At 43.2% G+C, this 19,302-nt stretch overlaps 1 protein-coding gene across 2 annotated transcripts in view; it reads right to left on the bottom strand.

Moving 5' to 3' along the window:
• The window catches only part of ERBB4 (erb-b2 receptor tyrosine kinase 4), a 579,112-nt gene that overhangs the window by 195,084 nt on the left and 364,726 nt on the right, over nt 1–19,302 (bottom strand). The window lies entirely within an intron of this gene.

The following is a 19,302-nucleotide window of genomic DNA, read 5'->3' as shown; positions in this document are numbered from 1 at the left end:
GAGCTAATAAACTCTGTTACATGTTAAGCAAATGAAGCACAACTGTAATCAATATACAATAGAGCTGCTGTATAATGAACTCATCATCATAAAGTCATCATCTCATTTTAATTTACAGCCCTGAAAGTGAGAGATAAAGTTAAACAATGAACAGCAGGAGAAAGGCAGGGTCTCTGCCTGTGCAGGCAGCAATGGAAGCCAGGCAAAAAGAGGATTCTTCTCCTGTGTGCAACACCTGAGGTGTCTCTGTGCTCAGCTCTTTCCAAGGCTGGAGCAGAAGAGAAAATGCCAAGTCCCTGAGTGACTTTTGTGCACAAAGAAGCCAGTTCCTGCCAAAGAAGCCCCAAATCAGACTGCTCCCAGTAAAACATATTTTAAATACCATTTGGGGGTGAGTATTTTTGTCTTCTAAAACAATTTTTTATGACACTGCAAAACGGTTAGTGCAAGTATGACCCTGTCAGCAGCAAGTGCTGCCCTTGGGCTTCCACCCTGCTCAGGGACATCAAGGTACAAAAGGGGATTTCTAAGCACAAGACCCAGCAGCTTTCACTGGGAAAAGATTTCCTAGAGGTGCCTGAAAACTTTGGACATCTTTCTGGAAGGTGTGACACTTCAGAGTACCAAAATCTCCTGGTTTGGCACCAGGGCTGCAGCCCTGTGCCCTGAGCAATGCAGTAGCACCAAGGGCCACTTGATTCTGAAGTGAAGGACAAATCTTATCTTCCATATTAGAACTACTCTACTGGATTAAAAGCAGTATAATTCTGCAGCCAAAGTTACACAAAAATAAACCAGCATGTGTCCTTGCCACTGAATTCTGTCATTATTTTGCTTATTACTCTCAAATGATTGTGGAGAACTTAGATCTGCATATTATTAAAATTCTCTTAAATGGTTATTTACTGAGGAAGATAGTACATTTCTGATTTATCTGCTGCTATAACTGCTGTTTTCTTGCTTTCATTAGCCTATGGAACATTCCCACAGACTTTGGTAACCTACCCTACAATGCTAACAGGAGAGATGGAGATGCACAGGTCCCTGGCAACCAAGAAACACAAGAACCTCTGTGTTTCTGAAGTGCCAGGAACAGACAGGTACACCACACATAGCTCATACTTAGTCTGCCACGCTCAAAATTGGACTCAGAGCTTGGCTGAAATCACTAAAAGCACATTATCAGCCACCAGAAGCATACAATCACTGCAAAGGGACACTGGCTCTGCAAGGGTGGTGCCTGCTTACATCACAGAGGGAAACCACTTTTCTTCTTCCATCTGTTAAAAGTGCATTTTACTGAGCTTTTTTTTTTGTGTACTGTGTAATCCCTCATGGTCTGCTATCCAATTTCTAAAGTGGGTTAAATTGGCAAAACATGTTTTCATTCTCTAATGCATCCTGGAGTGAAAGTTACTCATGTATGTTTATATACAGTGGGGGTTGTAAACATCTATTTAGCTGTAGAATCTGTTTCTAAAATTGTTACAAAAATGGTTATAAAATAGCTATTGCTATTCCAGGTTGCAAATAAAAACTCTTCTCTGGTGCCACAAAATCAGCTGGCACTAGGAACTGGAAGATGGCATGGTGAGAGGGAAAAGAACTAGCTCTGAAGTGGGCAGGCAAAGGAAAGGGAGTTAATTAGGAAAAACTGGGCTAAGCCCACTCTAACCACTTCAAAAGCAAGCCAGAATATATCTTACACCTTTCAAGCTGGCTATGAAGGCAGCAGCTGTCTTTTACACCCAGGTATATCCTGCATGTATGTATTATTTAACACATGCTGATGACACTCTATTTCCAAGGTCAGCCTCACTGGGGCTGAAGCACCTTTACCATAACACCCCAGTGATGGGGATCTCTTCTCCTGTTTCACCCCAGATGCTGAATGCATCATCTGAAAACAGCTTAGGCCTAGAGATTTCATGCCAAACCAAGTATTTTGATCCCTCAGCACAGTTCATTGCTGATGACCCACTGGGAAAGCACTTCAGGTCCATCATTAATAAGCTCTGCCTTAAAGGGTAATGAGAACTGGGTGCTTCAGGAGACAATAGCTCATCCATCATCAATCAAGATCTGAAGTTTTTATACAGATGATTTAAGAAGAGTTGGACTGTGCAGAATTGAAATGTCACATTTGTATTGGGAGATGGGGTTGTTTGGTAATGAAAATGAGAGTTTTAACCTTCTCCATTTCAGCTCAATGACCATACTCAAAAGCTCATGGATGTGGAATCTACATCCCAAGCAGAAGCCCCAGACAGCCTTCGATCTCAATTATACAATTTCAAGTACAGTTTATTTGGGTCATTAGCTGGAAGTCAGTTTCAAGGCTTGATGGAAACAGCAAGATATTCTTTATTTCTATCAAAAGCAATCAGTGTTATGTGCAGCCCGTGGGTTTGTACTTCCAACTGCTCAATAGCTAAGAACACTGGGTTGCAGAACCTGAGCATAATATTTATTTCTAATTATTGCAGAACCTGAGCATAAATCTTCTAATCCTAGCCCCCTGTTCTTCTGCTTAAATAAAAATTGATCATTTGATTACCTTTCACTGAGTTGGATGGGGCACCCTCCTCACCTGAGGTGTGTGTAGACAGACTCACAGGGCTCTTGCAACCATTTTGCTACTTCACTAGAGGACAGCAGGCTCTGGGCCACTCTTTTATAGACATCGCCCCCAAAGTGATGGGGGGTGAATATCTATTTCATGAACAGGTTCAGCCAGAGAAGACATTTGCACTTGGATTGTTCATCTGTCTGCGCATGCCTCAAATTCTTCCTTTGCATGGCCTTATTAAAATAAGACATCAAATAATTTACCTGATTTTGTCAGGTTTTGTCTGGTTAACTCTGTAAAAGGAAAAAACGCTGCAAAATATCCAGACCTTTGGGATGAATGCCCCAGATGTTCCATGATCACAATTTTCTTTGGGAAGTGTCTGATGTGTGTGCAGGTCTGTGTCAGGCTGCTGGACACCGTTTCACCCTGCACCCTGTGGGCACAAGATGTGTCAGATACAGGGCCCCGAAGGGCTCTGGGCATGGACAAAATTATCCCAAATACTGCAGAAGAGAGCAGCAACAGCTGAATCCAACAAGTAACACAAAACCCCTACACCCATCCAAAAGGGAAGAAAACACTTGGGTGTGAACTCAGTTTAAGATGTGCTTCTGCTCACCAGAAACAGTCCTGTTCTGAAGTGTAATTTTTTTTTTATTCAATACACTGGTTTGTGCTAAAAGAAATGGTCTGTGTCCCTAATCCTGCTAGATTCTATGCATTAGGGGTTGTAAACATCTATTTAGCTGTAGAATCTGTTTCTAGAATTGTTACAAAACTGATCTTAGTGCTTTCTCCCTTTACTTCCAGTGACCACAGCAGCTTCTGCCTGCTTGGGTCTCGATTCCCTGAAGTTCCCAGGCCCAGGTTCACTTCTGGATCATTCCCTTGCCCTCCACTCTGGAGGAGGCTCTTTGCTCTGCAGTAATTACTCTGCTTTGAGGAGGCAGCTTCAAATCAATGTTGCCTTTGTTAGCCACACCCCTGCCATCAGCATTACTTGTCCCTGATGTTAAATAAGCAGTCAGACACGGTGGTTATTTAACATCAGGGACATGGAATGCTGATCAGCCCCAGCTCTGCCATTTCCTTTGCAATGGTAACTGCAGGAGCAGCACTACCTGTTTACAGCTTTACCCACCTCATTCATTTCCCATCATGAGCTTTTCAAAAGCTGTTTGACCCTGTTGACTTTGCAGGAGGAGCTTTCCTGTAATATACTGGCTCTGTTACAGGGATATTAATTTTCAGGATGAGATGCTAATTGCCTCACTTTGTCCAGTCAAATTCTGAACCTGGTGTTAGAAGCCAAGTGCCTTGAGTCACTGTTTACTCAATATAATTCATGGGCTTGACAGGCAGATTAACAGACTTCAACCTTACAACTGGAACAATCCAAGAGACTTCCGGTGGGTCACTCCAAGTCAGGGAAAGAGGCAGAACAAGCCTGAAAAGTGATGATTGGGAAGGGGGGACCTCTAATTGCAGCCTGCAGGAAGACTAGAGGGGAACACAGACTCTTCTCAGAGGTGCCCAAGGACAAGAGGCAACAGGCACCAGCTGCAACATGGGAAACACTGATTGGAACTGAGAAAATCTTGTTCCCAGCTGGAGTGTGGTTCAGAGCAGACTGATCAGAGAATTGGTGCTATCTCCATCTCTAGAGATTCTAATAAACAATGAACAACCTGATTCTTGTCTGAAGCTATCTTGCTCTTAGCAGAAGATTGGACCAGATGACCTCCAGATATTACTTCCACCCAAGTTATTTTGTCCTTCTACAGTTATTAATCATCTACTACCCCAGTACTCACAACACTCCATTAGCAATCCATTCTCTCAATTTTTAGGAACGCATACTTCATTTTAAAATTTAACCTACTGGTAAGCATTAGGTAGTACCAAACAAGTTGACATCTATTTAAAAGCGCATCATGTGCGTGTATAAAGAAATGCTCCAGTATTTGAAATACAGAACCTGTGTTGCTGCCACTGTCCCCCATTGCATGCAAAGGGGACATGAGGACTAAGACCAATGACAAAACTGCTGCCTTTCAATCTCCTGATTTTTGGCTAGCAAAAAGAAAATTGCATTTATTTAAGTCACTGGAAAGAATCAGTGATGAGTTGCAAATGACTGTCTAGGGGGAGAGTGAGACATGGCTGGCTCACCCCAGAAGACACTCTGGTGCTCAGTGAGAGCAGCAATATTCCAACAGCCACGAATGAGCACTCATCTCCTTCCCAGCAGCCATGACTTCATCCTCAGGTATCCCAGCCCTCCCTGATGGGGATACCTGAGTCCCAGTTACAGGAGCACCCTCATGAAGAGGTGAGCCGGCTCTGCAGGGTACTGCTGTGTGCCTCTAATGACACACCACTTCCTGGGCAGTGCTTTCCTTCCAGCTGCTCCAAAAAACACACCTCTGAGTGTGGATTTCAGCCAGGACACCCAAGTACTCAAACATCATTAAAACCTTCTGAATCCAAACCAAATCATCTTTCCTCTGCCCTGCTCACAAAAGGAGCAGAAGAGGTGATGGTGTGTTGTACACTGGGTGCACCAACAGGGCAAAGTCTGCTTGGTATCCCAGCAGGCTCCAGAAAGCCTGGAGGCTCTGACAAATACCCCAGCAGTGGAATTTATTTCTGCTGTCAGGTTATCTTTACCAGTGAGCATCCTACAGGATGTACTCTGGTGTAATGACCCAAAGCAGCTGTATCAGCGCTTGCCTTGCCTGTGCCTTTCACAACACAACCCTTGTTTTCTGCATCAGGCACCCTCCAAATTTGTTCAGTGAAGGCTGAACACACCTCAGTGTCACTTTGTGTGCCCTCTTGAAATGCCCTATAGCATCACACTGATCAGCTGACACACAACCAAACCACCTCTCCTGACTCACCATGGTTATTTCACTTTCATTTTTCCTCGTAATTTCCCCAGAGCTTTTGCTGTGATTGGAAAGTTTCTCCAGGTGAGTGGCCCTACAACAACATGAGTTGCTGCCAGCAGAGTTTCCTAGTGCCTCCATGGCATTTCCACCAGCTGCAGATTCCTCCACAAACTCTCCAGTGAGCCACCAGTCCACGTGTCCAGGGGGTAAGACTGCAGATGGAGTCTTCAACCATCCTCCTTCACCTCTGACTGCTCAGAGTTCTGCTGTAAGACACAGGAACCTAAACCTCAAAAGGGACTTACCCCACCTCCTTCCTTCCCTTATGTCAAGGGCAGGCAGACAACATTCAAGAGAGTCTGAAGAAATTTGGGAAAGCAATGGAGAGAGAGAGTACCCCAGGGCAGAAAAAGAGAAAACTGATGCTCAGGTTCATATAATAGATAGGAGGTCCTTTGAGCCAAACAGAATCTGTAAAGAAACCACCTCTCTTAAAACTATACTAACATTTCACATCATTTCTGTGGGCCAAATTTGAGAAATAACACTGAGACAACTTACTTTAATTTTTTCCCCTGCAGTTTTCACAAAATTCTTTCCTCACAAGACAATAATCTCATTTCTTCAGCCAGGATGAGACTGCATTCTTTGACTGAATCACTTTTATATTGCCAAGACAGACCCAAACATTTAAAAGCCTCTCCTTGCCAGGACATTTGTATGTAATATTTTCATCAAATGATCACATCATCTTTCATGCATACTGGTGGCAGCTTCAGTCTGTCCCTTCCATATAACTGTGAGACTGCCATGTCCCTTTTCTCCTGGCATCAGCTCTGTCTGTGAGACTAAATGCTGCATGGCAGTTTGTCTGGCATTGCTGCTTTCCACATGGAGGTCAAGCAGCAGCAGGAACAGAAACCTGAGCAGAGGCATCTGAAGGCAGCAGGGCTTCCCTGCAGCACCCCCAGGAGTTCTAGCTCTGCCATTATCTGGTGGTGAATTCTCCAACTCTTTTCTGACAAGCCAAGCAGGCTGCTTTCTATCCCAAGCACATCTGGCACTCAGGCCTTCAACTTGGCAAACAGACTGATGGCCTTCTGTCTTGGAGTGCAAGTGCCTCAAGTACATCCTGATTGGCATCAACAGGCAGAAATTCCTTCTCTCTTTGAAAAAAAATGCCAAGATCTGGATGTAGTGGTACTTTCCTCCATTTTTCTGAAAGGCTGTAAAAATTACTGGCTCCATAGAGTCCTTCTCTTTCAAAACTGTCATAATGTGGCTGGGAATAATCCTGGAAGGGTGCCCAGACCCACGTCCAGCTGCATCCTGAATTTCAGTACAAGTATTTGCATACAGGCTAGTAATTGGCATGCAGCTGGTTTTATGCCAGCTCCAGCAATTGCATAACCCAACTAATCTTTTCTCTGGGCTCCAAAGAGGAGTCTGTGTCTGCTGAGCTTAAAATTTCTGGATGGGATCTGTTCAAGTATGCTCTCACATTTCTATGCCATGCTGTTAACCTCTCCTGAGATACAGTGCTGACTCTTCAAAGAGGAATTTTAATTGAAATTTGTCTGAGGTAGGAGGTGCTTCTGCCTTTCACTGGCTCTCCTGTGCTGAAACTAGGTGAATGACATGAAAATCCTCCTCCTGCACAGAGGACTGTGGAGGGACTCCTGGCTCCTGCCTTCTCTAAGACCTTGGATTGCATTTGCCCTGCCAGTGCTGTGGCTGGGGACAGCCAGATAACCAAAAAGGAGAAATTTAAAGTGAGGAACATGCATGTTAATCACAAAAATCAGTAAGGCTTTCTTTGCAAGTTCATAGGTTTGAGAAGGTCTGAGCCTCTGCTATCCCAATTCCTACTTTTTCCCCTTTAGCTGCCATAATTGCTAAAGGGTCTCTGTCAGTCCTGCTTCTGAAGGCACATGTCAGTCAGGCTGCAGATCTGATGGGGTGTCAGGGAGGCTGTCTATGGGGCTGAGTCACAGAGCCTGTGGTAACACAGATAACATGCTCCTGCTAACAGTTCTCCAGCTCTAAAACTCACATGCTTTCTGTGATGGTCTCATTTAACCACAGCTTTTTGACCTTATTAAGGTGTTTTAAGGGCTTATTTTACTTCTCATTATCCTCCCCTGACTATTTCAGTAATAAATTCACTTTGTACCTTTTAAATTGAGCCTGGTTTTCCCTTGCAGTTTTTTTTCCCCAGTCCTTATCTCAACTCATGAACCTTTTCTTCATTTTTTTTCTCTCCTCTGCCCAGCTGTGGCAGGGGGGATGAGTGAGTGACTTTTGTGAGTGCCTGGTGCTTGGCCAGTGTCAAACCATGACAAACTATTAACCTTGAACCAGATGCTCAGGCGAGGAAAATAAGCACATATGAATTCATGCCAAAATAACCACTTTGGATACAGGGAGCTAAAGCAGTGGGTGACAAAGTGCTAAGCACAAGAGATAGTTCAGGGTGAGTGCATTCCCTGTTTTAAGACCACCATCACTCTCCTCAAGTGTCCCCTAGTTCTTCCAGCTGCTCTTAAATAGGAGCCCTTCTCATCCTCCACCAATCCTAATGCTAACAACATCTTACCCCCATTCTGGCTTTTAAAAGCAGCAATGAAAACCTGTCACAACAAATGTCACAGTGGTGACAACCACAATGCACAGAGCATCACCACACAATTTCAGAAGGCTTTAAGCATTTACCCATACACAGTCACACCTCACCTCTTCAGAAGGCTTCAGGCACTGCCCACACACAGTAACACCAGGGCACCTCAGCAGGCTGCAAGCATCTGCCCTTCTTGTTCTTCAGCCCAGCCTTTTATCCCCTGCTGTTGATGCCCTGCCCCTGTGTGCCCTCTGTTCCCTTTGGTGGTTGGTCAGTGCCCCTGGGCACTCCATGGCTTGTTCCCTTCAACAGCATTCACCTGTCCTGCACAGCTGCAGCCCATTAAGGATGAGGCTGGGCCAGCCCCACTCCCAATCACCACAAACTGTGTCCCTACAAACAATGGGACATCCCACTCAATGCCTTTGGTTCAAAGCCACCCCTTCTTCCCCACAAACTTGCATGGTCTGCATGTCCAACATTATGGTCAGGGAAATGTGCCCTGTGCAACCCCTTGAACCCCAGTGACTGCAAAGCTCACAGGAGCTTCTGTTTTCTGGCTGCTGGTTCTTTAGCTGCCTTTGGTTGTGCTTCAGAAGGAACCTCATGTTCCTTCAAGCCTGGGATATGATGCTCTGCATCATCTTTCCTCATGTTGGCATGTCACAACTGAGACAACCACAATATACAGAGCATCCCCACACAATTTCAGAAAGCTCCAATCCACACACAGGAACACCTCACCTCTTCAGAAGGCTTCAGGCACTGCCCACACACAGTAACACCAGGGCACCTCAGCAGGCTGCAAGCATCTGCCCTTCTTGTTCTTCAGCCCAGCCTTTTATCCCCTGCTGTTGATGCCCTGCCCCTGTGTGCCCTCTGTTCCCTTTGGTGGTTGGTCAGTGCCCCTGGGCACTCCATGGCTCGTTCCCTTCAACAGCATTCACCTGTCCTGCACAGCTGTGCCCACTGGGGATGAGGCTGGGCCAGTCCCAATCACCACAAACTCTGTGCCTACAAACCCCTCTTCTTTCTTTCTTTCTTTCCTTCCATCACTGTTTTGATGGTTAGAAACATTTACCCAAGACACCCCTTTCTTTCCCCAGCAGAGGAACTGCAGTGAACCCAAAGTGCTCCCAGTGATGCTGCAGTAGATCAGGAGAGAAGCTGTGGCCTGTTGTGACACAGAAGTAAAACTGCACTGAGATCTATGTCTCCACTAACAGGACATACTCAGCTCTCAGTAGTGGCATTTTCCTACCCATTCCTGTTCTGTATCCAGGAGTGTTGGTTGCCTTCCTGGTCACATTTGATAGCAGAATATATATTCTTCCTGCAAAAGGATCAGTTTGCTTGCAGTGTTTTACTGCAGTTAAACCAGCCCAAACAGTCTCTCTTTGCAGGCAGCAAATGTGTGGTTTGTCCTTGTCTACACTCCTGCTAAACTGCAGCTGGCACTGATTGATGGTGTTTGTTTCAGTGAGATCATTTTTAATAATGTAGACAACAGGAGGGAAGATCAAGTGCCCTGACCCACCAATTCTGCTGTGCTAACTGCTATCCTGAGCAATAAGAACAAATCTTGGTAGTATTTTTGCCAAAGGCCTTCCCAAATAACCCCACACAAGAGAGGGGGAGCAGTTGCACAGCCCATGGGGTGTGAGCAGAGCTGCTGAGGGGGAACCAAAGCAACTCCTCTCCCAGCCTCAGGGCCCAGCTAAGTCAGATTCAAGCCTGAATCTCTTCCCCTGCACTGCCCAAGGTTATCTTTGTGGCTTCTCTTACCACAGCCTTTAAGATCACAAATTATAAATAAATAAATAATTCTACAAGATCTTCTAAATGATAATTTCATTCTCAGTTCATAGAGCACCAGGCCCAGAACTTAAAAAATATTGGTAGAGGGATGGGAATATTCATCCAATCCAGTATAGGGAGGGAGAGTGTTCCTGGAATTATTGTAACTCTTTATTTGTCTTTAATAACCTGCCTTTCTCTTGAGCTTCAGGTGTCCTTGTTCAAATTGCATAGGCAGTGTAAGGCTGCAGAAGTTACAAACCTTGCTATGCCTGGTCTTCAAAGGCTACGAAACATCTGTTGGCTGGCAAGAGCAATTAATTAGCAAAATTGAAAAGATGGTTCCTTTGTAGAAAGGCTTGGATGAATCAGGGGAGGGGGAGGTGACTCCAGGAAAGTGAAGCCTAGAGAAGGGCTGTAAGCTGTGTGCCTCTGGGCAAATTCCCAAGGCTGAAATCTCAAGGAATTTAATGCTTCTTAATTCCACAGGATCTTTAATTACAGCCAAGAGAAGGCAATGAGATGTGATGTCAATGTTTAAATGAAAATAAAGATAATAAAAAGCCTGTCAAATTTACCAGCCAGTCTCCCAGACACCGTCCCACACACTCTGAGCACCTGGGTGGGTGCTCAGAGAAAATAACCAATTCCATGAACACAGTGACAGGAGAGGAAAACAAAAAGGCTCCCAAACCACCCACCCCACACCTTCTTAGAGACTGTCTCCTCATTTTATCTGAGTGATCTCTGGAAACGACAGGGCTGCTACATGTGCATTTTGGGAAGAGCTCATACTCTCACATGAATTGGACCAACATCCACTTAAAAACCATCCTAGTAATTATGGACTTAATTAAAGGTTTGGGTGTTTGCAAGACCCTTTTTGTTTTTGGAAAGCAAAGCTAACCCTTCTAGTTTGATACCCCCCAACAGTTCAACAAATCTCCCACTGGGCCACTGCACAGGGTACACGTGTGTTGCCAACTCCAGTCTGCAGTTTTTACAAGTTTGGTAATTTTTCACCCAAAAGCTGCCAGGTATTTCCCAGGGGAGCTTAGGATTGCTGAGGAATTTTTTGGAAATAACCAGCAATGTTCCTCCTGTGCCTTTCCCAAGGTTGGAGGAGCAGCACTTAGGGATGGGACTCAGTGCTCAGGGCCCCAGCTGAGGGCATCATCTCCCTCTGAATCCACCTCTCCTGTGAATTTTCCAGGTGGGAAACTCTGGGAAGGGAAAGGCTGGTTCACCTGGGAAGAAGAACTGGATTACAGCAAGAATTTAGATAAACAAGTGTCTCCCTGTTGTTCTAAGTTCTTCTAAGCCTTCTGATGTTTAGATTTTTGTAATGGAGTCTCTCACGCGCTTTTATGTAATTAATGATTGTTTTGCATTCCTTTCTGGAGGAGGGGAAATTTGATGGACTGTTGGTTTGACCAGTGTGGCTGGAGAGGTGGCAATTTCATCCTCCAATCCACGGTCACTTTTGAAAGTCTATAAATATTGGAGTCAGAAACAAACCACACTTTTTTGCCTTGGACATTTCGGCGTGTGCATGTCGTTCATTTCGTGTCCTATTCTGACAAATTAACTCAGCTCAGGCTCCTCCCCCTGCCCAAGCCCTTCCATAAAATATCATTTATGCTATACTATAAAAGATATTCTAGGATTTGCACTAATACTTTCCCTACTCGTCTCCCTGGCCCTATTCTCCCCCAACCTCCTAGGGGACCCAGAAAACTTTACAGCAGCCAGCTCCTCCCCACATCAAACCCAAATGATACTTTCACCCTGAGCCAGCTCCTGCCCCTTTGCTAAGGTGAACAAAGGAGAAATGTCCCTGACTGCATGCCAGCACTTGGCACAAGAGGGACAAAGGGCCCAGGGCTCCAGCAGCCACTCTGAGAGCTCTGGAGTCCCACTTGGATCAGTCACCTCAGTCTGACACCTCTCTTGCAGCTGCATTTCTGCATCTGCTCCTGAGTTATGGAAGAGCTGCTTTAAATCCAAGAAAGTTTGAACCTGAACTTGGAGTTAAGTTGCCCAACTCTGACACAGAAATGATGGCTGGTCAAGCAGAGGATGCCAGCACCAGGCACCAGCTGCTTCTCCCCAGCAGGCCACAGGCAGCACCCTCACTGTAAATTAAAATGAAACCTGCCAGATGCATAGTAGGGACTCAGAGGGATCTAAAGAAATTTCTGTTTAGAAAAAGCCTCATAAAGAGATTCACTGCACTCACTTTAAGTAAGACAGAAGAAGAATAATATGGCCACATATCAAATACACAGGAGAACAACCTTAAGCTGATAAACAACCACCTATAATTAAAAATTAAGGATTTTTTTTCTTCAGTGATTTTGATTTCTTTTCAGAAATAATTAACCTTTCCTAGCATATGAAATGTTTCTGCCACACAAGAATAAAAAGAAGACTAGATATGTCTCAAGGCTGAAAAAAAAAAATCAGATCTGTGCAGTCATGGGGTTCCTGTACATTTTCCCTTTAAACCCATAACTCAGTTTTATATTTACTTTGTTAATTAAAACTGAGATTTATTAAATTTGTATCTTAAAAATCCAATAAAGAAGAAGCCACCATAGGCAAAAGCATTTCCCTCGATACAGCTGTTAAAGTGGGCTATCAATCAGCCATGAACACAGATACACAACCCACTGTGCCTATCAGAAAATTATAAACCCACATCCCACTGATGGAGGGAAGTTTAGATTATCAGCAGCATGTGCCACTATCCCACAAAATACAGAACTGTGTTCCATACTGGCAACTTCAAGGTGATTTTTTTTTTCCCTCTGAGGTATATTATGCTTTTTTATTATTACTATTATTCCCTCAGTAATACCTAGCTCAGAAATGAATCCAATGCAAGTATCCTGGATGCAGAGAAGCTGGAGAGTAGACAGGGCTCTATAAATAAGGGATACCAAAAAACATGCTGTTCTTTCCCTCAGAATTTTTTCCCAATAATTTTGAACTGTTCATTAAATAACCAATACTCTTTGCCTGAGCAAGCAAGACACTGAACTAAAAAGCAGACGTGCCCTGAGAGCTTTCATGTGCTTCCCCTGGCTGAAGGTTATGCTGAACTTTACTCAGGGTGAATGGATTGCCTGGATTTTGTGGTGTGTTGGGTCAGACAGGAGGCACGGCAGAAACTGGATGGGATGTTAGCATGAATTTCTTCTGGGCTTCTCTCTCACTGCTTGGCAAAATACATACTAAAGAAAGAAGAGTTTAACTTTTAATTTGACTCTGGGTTTGTAGAAGGATGTACTGACTCAAGAAGTTTCTGTTTGTCTGTTGATACATTGTGTAATTAACCTTGTGACTGATGAATTTCTAGAAAACCCTGTGTATGTGTCAGCATGCTTCTAAATAAAACACATCGAGTCTTCTTACATGGTACTATACTAACAGCTGTAACAACCAAAACCTAATTATATAAATTATTACAGACAATATTTGGGCCTGAGTATGGCTCCTGGTGGTGCCAAACACTTGTAATATATAAGGGGTGAAACTTGTAATGAAAAATTAACTCTAGGCTTCAAGTTTCTTCACTCTCCATGCAAGTGAGATCTCTCAAAGACTACAAACATGTTTTGGTGTTGCTCTCCAATGTTTTCATGTGTCTGCACATGTGAATTCCTTGTGTATCAGTTAAAACCAGAAAAAGCCATGTGGCTGACCTGAAATGTCCTTCATTGCCTCCTCTGGCCTATGGGAGTTTCTACCAAGGAGCAGAAATTAAAGCCCTGAGCAGCACAAGCAGCCCTTCAAACACCAACTAGATTTAACTCCACTGCAATGCTTCTATCAGCACCTTCTGCAGAAATACCTATTCTGTTAATGTGACTGAATTGCTCTTTGAAATATTTTCACTTGGAACAAATATAAAATCATCTTGGGCAACCTGAAAATATTTCTATCACTACTGAACTTTATATTTGCAGAAAACCAGTGCTCAGGTATATTATTAATATATTACTAGTACAAAATAGAGTGACTCATTTAAAGGCCAATCAAATGCTCAAAAAGGCAAATAAAAATACAAGAGACTCATGTGGATTTTAAATTAATCAAGGCCTTTAGGAAAATTAATTAATGCTCAACTAACTGGCATTCCTGAACTGCTTCTTGGTCGAGAGAAATCAGTTATCAGCTCCCAGACTGGCAATCAGGAACTGGAAAAATACTTGATTGATACAATAACAATACTTAAATTAATGAAGCAGATAATGCCTATAATCAAAGAGAAAAACCTAGAAAGGGTCTTGATGCATGTTATTATACTGTGTATATATATATATATATACACACACACTATACACTAGATATTATATTATATATATAAAGAGAGATGGTATTTTGTGTTTAGGTTTATAAGGTTTAGATGTTTATTATTTTTATTTATATTCCAAGCTGTGAGTTAAGAAATTACACTTAATTTTTTTTTTAATTTTCACTTAATAACTAATCACTTGAAGTCTGTAATATTGATTTTTCTGTCTAATTACAAAGTACTACTTAAACACATGAAGAAGAAGGTGAAGAAGAATAATTAGTTACTGTTCTAAAACTTTTATTTTGCTCTATATATATTTCTATATTCTAAAACTTTAAGGTTTTTACTTAGTGATATTACACACTTTTAATTAAACTACATATTTGTAATCTTATTGTTATTAACAATAATATAATAATTATTAAATACTAATATTAATAATTTTGGACTTTTTTAATGACCTCAGGTAAATATAGTATTTTCATGTGGGTCTGTGTCCTTTAGCACAGGAAGTTTAAAATTCTCAACATCATACCACAGAAGAGTTGGTTTCTTTGGATTTCAGTTTACCTCAGTTTACTAAACAAGGCTCCTTTAATAGGGATTTCATCTTTTTATATGCACAGAAGTTAAAATGCCAGATGATCAATCCCAGAGAGTTTGCAAGTTTATGGGACACAGAACTTGGAAGAAATTTCGGCTGCCTCTCCCTAAAAGCCATTGCTGACTATGTAGAATTTTATCAGAATAATTATTTCTTGGCAAACCAGAATTTCAGAACCACTCGGCTCTGGGGCAGATGCAGAATGCACTGCTGGGTTTTGGAGTCAAAATGAGGTCCCTGAAAAGTGTCCCCTCTTCTCAGTGTGTTCAAGTTCTCTTTTCTGACCCCTTTGCACACCCACAATCCCATGGAAGCATGCAGTATTTTCATTTCTGACAGATTTTAAGCCACACCTACTGATGTGTAACCCTGGTGCCCATTCTCAGGGGTGAGAGCTTTCACTCATTAATTACAGAATATTCCAGGGCTGACTGCAATTGGCCTTTAGCCAGCTTCCCACAGAGAAAGCCAGGGTAACTGGAAGATATTTCATCATACCCTGACACTCCATATTTCTCCATCACTGACACGACCATCATCCTGCAAAAGTCCATTTCCAACTCAGCTGTCTGAGAAGAATGAAAAATTATTCCTCTAAAAACTCTAAGCAAGGGGAAAAAAGATAAATAGATTGGACCTAATTTAAAAGTTGTTGGGAATGGAAAATGACATGAGAAGACACAAGCAATAGTTTATTTAGGACAACAGCCTCTGGCAGGGGCTTAAATGCCCATTTTTGGTTAAGGCAGGCAAGTGGTCTTTTCCAAAGCTCTGCTTCTCTGGTGGATTCATATTGTGGAGATAATCTCAGCAGAGATATGATGTCCTTTGCTCCAGCACCTGTCACATACCCCCTTTCTTGTCTTGCCAAGCTCTCAAGGGGCCATGCCTGCTCTCTGGAGTAGCAAACAGAAGGCATCTGTCACAGTGCCAGGGGTTGTCATTAAAAACAAATGGAGAAATAACAACAAAATAAACACCCAGTGCTGGGGAGCCTCTGCCAAAACCTCTCCAGTTTAAGATGTCACTGTTGCTGTAACAAAAGGACTGGATAAAATGCACTTACACAGTGTTGCTACCTTCATAATTTCCTGGCTGAATGAACAATTTTGTGCTCTGCTTTATTCCAAGAGTAAATATTACTGCTCAAAAAAACCCCACAACCCAAAACATCATGAGTTCTACTAAAAGTATATTGTCCAAAGGGCAAATATGACACACTATAAGCCTTTCAAATTAATTGTTACCATATTCTTTGGTTTATTTATACCAACAAGCAGAAAGAGCAACTCGCATCTACCAAAAGAGAAAGAGGGAGAGAAAAGGGCAGTTGTGCAGGAACTCAGAGTTCTGAAATACCCTGTATTTATATAGCACAGAGAGGGAAAACCCACAGGCTGCAGTTCCAGAATGAAGTTCCCATTGATTCCTACTTCCTACACACTGCTGGATCAAATACCATACCCATTATTTATGACTGGAGGTTCTTAAGTAATAAAAACCCCATAAAACATCCCATTTTTTCCTTCTCCCTTGTATATACACTCATTTTGCAAAATGAGTGTGTTCTTGCTTCAGCCTAGGGCAATCTGCAATCCATCCCATTACCACCCAAGACAGCACATTTAAAACAGAAAGCTACAACTACAGTATATGGCACTCCAAGGCTTTTTGCTTAATACTGGTTTTGGCACACCCATGAGGTTTCTAGGCCAGAAAACAAAACTGGCAGTAATCTGCCATGATATTTCTGGTGCAAGGGCCACAAACAAAAAAAGGCATTTCGTTATAAGAACCAATCCAAGGCAATCCCTAGTACCACCAGCATTCTCTTCGTTGCATAGTACACAATGATGAAGAATGAAAGAAGGCAAAGATCATGAGAAAACATTCAAAAGCTACAAAAAGTAGCTTCCACACAGGATTTTAAATTTTAAATTTTTGAATTTTAAAATTAAAAATTAAAAAAATTAAAAAATTAAAAAGCCTCCTGAAATGTCAGCAGTGCCATGAATGGGGGTGTCTATAGCCAGGAACTCATCTCATCAAAGCAAGGCTCTTGGAATGTTTTCCCAACAGCTGAGGTACAGCATTTCCCTGATGTTATCACTGACTGAAGGAAGTGAAGCTGATTGTTACTTGTTAGATTCAGTTTCTTGACAAATCACATGCCTAAGTAGTCATGGATTGCACACTGATTTTAGCCTTTCTTTAGGACTCTGTGTAAGGGGTGGCAACATGAGAAATGAGTAAGTTACTGCTGCTCAGAAGGAGGTAAAACAGCTGATGCATTCAAGGAACCAGATGTTCTTGTGAATACTTGCAAAGCTGAGTTGAAGCCATCTGGTCTCAATGCTTTGCCACTTGGAAGATGTGATGCTGCATTCTCAATTTCCTCTGTTGATATTGCTGATTCTAATTGAGGTTTCTTTTCCTCTGAGGGTCATGGGGTTTTTAAGTCTCTCTCAGAAATTACATCCGGATTCAAAAGTGACACTTTTCAATGTGAAAGGAAGTCTAAATAAAACAGAATAAAGGCTCTGTCCCTTATTCATTCCCCATGTGCCCCAAGCATTGGAAAGGGATAATAAGGTATCAGTAACAGACTGAGCTCTTCTCCAAACCTCAGTCGTCCTTTGCACTTGAGTTACAGGTGACACTTTGTGGTCCTGACACCATGAGGTTGGGGAGCAATGAACTTTGGCCTGCAAAGCTCAGGGAGTTATTTTAAGACCTTCTGCTCTGTGTCTAGGGCACCCTTGAACACTTGTGCCTGCCAGGGCTGTCCCATGGAGGTTATTATCTCACACCAGATGCCTGTTCCACAGGGATTTCTCAGGTGGTGCAACACTCCCAGGGCAGCCCTACCCTTCTCAGTTTGGGAAGGACTTTGAGATGTTTGTGCACATCCAGAGGAGGCAACGAGGCTGGAGAGGGGCTGGGAACACAACCCCTGTGAAGAACCACTGAGGGAGCTGGGGGTGTTCAGCCTGGAGAAAAGGAGACTCAGGGGTGCCCTCATCACTCTGCACAGCTCCTGAAAGGTGCCTGTGCCCAGGTGGGGTTGGGCTCTTTCTCCAGGAACTGACAGAACCAGAGGACACAGTCTCAAGCTGCACCAAGGGAAATACAGGCTGGATATCAGGGAAAAGTTTTTAACAGAAAGAGTGATAAAATTCTGAAATGGCTGGAGTCACCATCGCTGGATGTGTTTAACAAAGCCTGGATGTGGCACTGGGTGCCAGGGTTTGCTTGAGGTGTTGGGGCTGGGCTGGACTCGATGATCTTGGAGGTCTCTTGCAACCCAGTCATTCTCTGATTGTGATTTACCTTTCCATGAGCTTGCCAAGGGTGATCACCAAGTAACAGGGCTGGTGGCTCACTAGGGTTTGGCTACACCTGGCCCACTGGAGGCCAGCAGCTTAAATCAGAGCATCTTTGAAACCAGAAGCACCTGAGTGCCCTTATTTTATCAGTGCTGAAGCCTTAGCATGACACTCCAGCCCGAGTTTTTTAGGTTTTACCTAAAAATCCTCAGGTTTTACCTTTTATATTTTCAGATTCTGTGCTGCTTTAGTGTGTGGGTCTTCATATTAGGGGATGGTGAGCTCTCTGCACAGAGTAGGTGAAAATAATTCCTTCTCTAGCTGGGGACCAAGGACAAATGACCCAAATCTCAGGCCCAAGAGCAATGGCAGATATGAAGAGAGAAAAACAAGAAGGATGGGATTTCATGGGCTAAAGCTGTAACTGGACAATTAACTCCAATATGCAAATGGAGCACAACTTATAAAAGTGAGAGACCCAGCTGTCCATTTTGTGACCATTTTGGTTCATCTTGGGTGCAGCCCTGGCTGGGCTCTTGTGCTGCCCAAGGTGGATCCATTGAGGAAATCCCTTTAATAAATCCCTGCTTTAACTCTGGCCTCTGCTCTAGGTCAGCCTTCACCAGCCATCAAGAGGAGCTATGCTTATTTACAGAATTTTCAAATCCTGCCCTACATGTGCAGCTCTGCCCTTCAGACATGTTATTTCTGCCTTCCCCTGTACTCATCCTCTCTGTGAGAGGTCACAAGTCAGCACTGAGGAGAAAGAGGCTCCATCAGGATAAATGCCAACTGCCCTTTAGGGATACTGGCAGCAAAGCTGCTTCTGTGCTGGATGGTCCCTGGGATCCTTCTGGAAGTGGGCTCTGCTGCAGGACTGACTGATGCCACACCTGGACACGTAGGCAGAGTGAGCACATGGTCTATTTTCAGTACAGAGCTTTTGATTTTTGGGTCTTGGGAGGTTTTTTTAAAAAATCAAATGGGCTACATAAAGGAAATGTCAACTTAATGGTTCATGAAAGCACTTTCCTGGAGAACAAACATTAACTGTTCAGCATAACTGAACATGAAATTTTCTGCTCTGGAACAGGCTGTGCATGCAAGTTTGCACAGAAAGGCCATCTAGAAGATGGAGCTAGCATAACACTGACACCTGCAAAACAATCTGAACAGCCCCTTCTCCAAC

Source organism: Zonotrichia albicollis, chromosome 10 (genome assembly GCF_047830755.1).
Source record: "Zonotrichia albicollis isolate bZonAlb1 chromosome 10, bZonAlb1.hap1, whole genome shotgun sequence".
NCBI lineage: Eukaryota > Metazoa > Chordata > Aves > Passeriformes > Passerellidae > Zonotrichia > Zonotrichia albicollis.
Note: the sequence above shows the minus strand (reverse complement) of the source record. Positions and strands in the feature narration are given on the sequence as shown.